Consider the following 3,976-nt stretch of genomic DNA (forward strand, 5'->3'; position numbering starts at 1 on the left):
GATTTGGACATTTCAGATTTAATAAAAAGGACTATTTAAATATATATTTTAAAAAATCTTCAGACCAAGGGGACGTATTTACATTGTAGCAGGTGTGCATGTATTTCATTATTAAAAGTCCTCTTTTCAAAATGAAGTGACCGAATTAAGCATTTGAAATTACTTTTAAATTAAGGCACACACAGCTGGTGCAAATATAAGGGGACCTCCTAAAGTGCTCTCTTCTGACTGGGATAGTGAGTAGCCAACAGTGCATGTTATTTGTCTCCCCCTGGTTGATTTGAATGGCACTGTAACAAAAATATTTAAAATGATTTCTGGTCCTCTCTGATATCACAAATCATCACACACAGAGAGCTACAGGAATAATCAAAGATCCATTTGAATGATGGCTCATTAAAGGCACAAAAACATTGCAGGTACCAGCCAAGCTTGTGTATGCAGGGCTGCAACATTCCCAACTCCCTAGTAGTTTCTTTATCTGTGAACCATGATGATTCCATATTGAGGCCAAACATTGCCTTGGAGAATCACAGGATGCTCCCACCAGCAAAACAAGAGGAGGTGTGATTGTTTTCTCTCTTCCCCCAATAGCCCTCTGTGCCCCTTAAGTATCTGTAACTTTCTGGAATGGGACCTCCTAGAAGCCCCAATCCTACAGAAAGCTTACTCTGTGGCAGGGAGCAGGCAACAGACATCCCAGTACTTTTCCATCTAGGTCAGGGGAGAAACGTCATATCAGCCTAGAAAGATTCCTAACTGTCCTCTCTCCCCGGCAAGTTTGCTGGGAAGACACAGGTTGCTGATTTTGGAGATGGAGTACCCCTTGGACCCCTCTGGCAACTTAGCATGCATGGGGACAATGATTCATCAATGGGCATAAATTTCCTTTCACAGGAGCATTGAAAGGAAAAGCACCAGGTCAGCTGGCTAATGTGATTATTTTCTCCAAGTGCCTCTAGCCCAGAAGCATTTTGGGGGTGAGGAAGGAAAGATCTCAGCTGTTGCATCTGCCTGGCTTAGTACTTCTCCTTTAATTGCCAGATCTTTAATATATTGAATTAAAAAGTAATAACAATAATCCTGGTGTCAGCCCTGGTGGACCCCTATGGAACCCATGGACCCTAGCGTTATGCCCTGGCGTTCAGGGTGATGGCAATGGGCCTGCTCCTCTTGAAAGGTTTTGCTGGCAGGCATCCTTCTGTCTCTGTAGTTTATAATCTGATAAATGCAGGGCTACAGGTTCCCCACCTCTTGTCTGGCATGTGGGTTCCCTGTAAGGCAGAGACCAAAAGTAAACAAAAATGTGCAAGTCATATCAACACAGCACGAGATAAATTTTAGATGGTGAACCCAGTAAAGAAACGATAAATGCCTTATTGAAGAGTCAAAACAAAGTAAAAAAAAAAATCCTTCTAATAGCACCTTAGAGACCAACTAAGTTAGTTATTGGTATGAGCTTTCCTGTGCATGCACACTTCTTCAGATACTTCAGATACTATTGAGGAGTATAGTGGTACCTCGGGTTAAGAACTTAATTCATTCTGGAGGTCCGTTCTTAACCTGAAACTGTTCTTAACCTGAAGCACCATTTTAGCTAATGGGACCTCCCGCTGCCGCCGCGCCGCCGGAACACAGTTTCTGTTCTCATTCTGAAGCAAAGTAACTCAAGGTACTATTTCTGGGTTAGTGGAGTCTGTAACCTGAAGCATCTGTAACTCAAGGTACCACAGTATTACTTATTGGCTCTAGAGTTCTCACACAGGCTAACTCTCATCCTTAAGTGGCAGAATGTTCAGATTTCTCATGGGACAACATGGCTCCCGGGATTTTTGTCTGTTTCAAAGAATATCATCTTTGATTAGCTATTGAGGAGAAGAATCCTGGAACTGGAGAAAGAAGGCCTTCTACCACCTAAGAATGGGAGTTGGCTTATGGGAGACAAACTGGTGGTGGTTTGCATTCTGATGCACTGTTTATTAGAGATCAAAAAAACTCACACTTGGTCTTCTAATTAGAACAATGCCAAGTTAGCAGTGGCTGGGATTTTTGCAAGATCTTACAGGGAAATCTTCAAACAGAAAGTACTACTCTGCAGTGGAAAACAGAGGCGCAGGTGCATCTCTTTTCAGAAGCAGAAGAGGCTTCAGGACTTTTTTTTTTAAGCAATAGACCAAGAAATAAAGGTTTGATGAATCAAGCGTGGAATCAGCAAAGTAGAATAAAAAAAAAATCCACAGGCAAATTGGTTTCTGTGAAACCACACATTCTGTTTGAAACCTGAACTTGCAAAATTCATAGTAGTCCTAGAGGCTGACATTTTTTATTTTATTTTTTGTAACCTGCTAAGCTCCATGCTTTAGTGACGGGATATCTCTTTAGTTCTAAGACCCCAGGGATGCAAATAAATTGCTAGCAGTGTATTTGGGGCTATGAATGAAATTACTTCTGAAGGGAGTAACACATTTGCATGCATGAGATTTGGAAAGACAATAAAATAAAAGATGTGGCCAAGGCTTGAATAACATCAGCTTTGGAGACAAACATTTTCAGCTCAAGCCTTAAGTGTATATCTTGACCAAAATATAAGAAAGAAAGAAAGAAAGAAAGAAAGAAAGAAAGAAAGAAAGAAAGAAAAGAAAATGGAACAGATATTCTCAGTTATAGACTATTATGAAAAATCAAAACTTTGTTGCATATAGTTACTTTCATGGATAATATAATAGCACATAAACCTGCAGATTCATTGTAATTAGAATATGTACCATGAAATAAGCAGTGCTGTAAGGGGCTGCAGGATAGATGGCCTCCTACTGCAATCCCAGCAGGTCAATTAATTCCCCAGTCAGACATTCAAAACTCTGAAATTCAAAATCTATTTGCCACAAAGCTAACATTAATTGCTCCACAACATTTTAAGAAATTTAGTCACTCCTGCCTTTATGCTACTCTCCCATTTTGTCCCACTGGGACGTACCCTGGTGAGTCTCTTCATGGACAAATCTCCAACTCTTTCCACAGAAGCAGCTGTGAGTTTTTAAGACCAATTTCCCCGCGGCCCTTTCTCGTTGCTTCCCACATCAAACTTTATGAAGCTTGGATTCTGCTGATCTTTGTCAGTTCAATTCCAACCGGCAACAGACACGAGATAAAGCTGATTGTCATCAGTTGGAGGTATTGTCTGGTGAAAGGAAGCTGCGCCAATTAATTCTGTGTCATGGAAAAGTGCATGAGCAATCTGTGCAGGATCAGGAGTGAGAGAAATGGGAAGCAAGCTTAGTACGTGTGACCATATAGGACAAAGCTAAAGCAAAGCATCACATCAAAGGAAGAAATCAGGCATCCCAATGAAGAAATCAGTAACATGGGGTTGTATAAACAAAATAAAGAGCCAAAGATAAGGAGCAGCTTCCAGGGCCAGGAAGCTACTTAGTAGGAACATGCTAAAAGCCCAAGGAAAATTACATGTTGCAGAAGCAATGATATATTCCTGCCTTTTCCATAGCAAGCGGGGAGAAAGGGAGACTTCCAACTTTCACAATCTATTTTGTTTCTTGTCTTTCCTGAACCCTGAGGTCCGCCAGCCAGAACCAGGTTCAAAAGACACACATAATGGACAGAGAATGTACAAATTTCAGCCACTATATGCATATTCCTTAAACCCTGTTAGGAATTTTGCATAGTGACTGGAGACTATACAAAATTCAGCTGAGATATGTACATTTCTCCATGGCCTGTTGATGACTGTGTATACTGAATGGTAAATGTGCATAATTCCTTCTTCATGTAAGCCTTATGTGCACGTTCTCCATGATGCCTAGTGAATGTGCACAATGGTCACTTATTATGCAGTTATTTACATTCCCCTTAACATATATCACTCTCCTGCTGTTATTAATATCAGATTATTATCATAAATGTTGGTATGAAGGCAGGCTGTCACCTATCTCTGACTTGATTCTCCTAGTGGCTTAGT

The sequence above is a fragment of the Podarcis bocagei genome (genome assembly GCF_964188305.1).
Source record: "Podarcis bocagei genome assembly, chromosome: 2".
Taxonomy (NCBI): domain Eukaryota; kingdom Metazoa; phylum Chordata; class Lepidosauria; order Squamata; family Lacertidae; genus Podarcis; species Podarcis bocagei.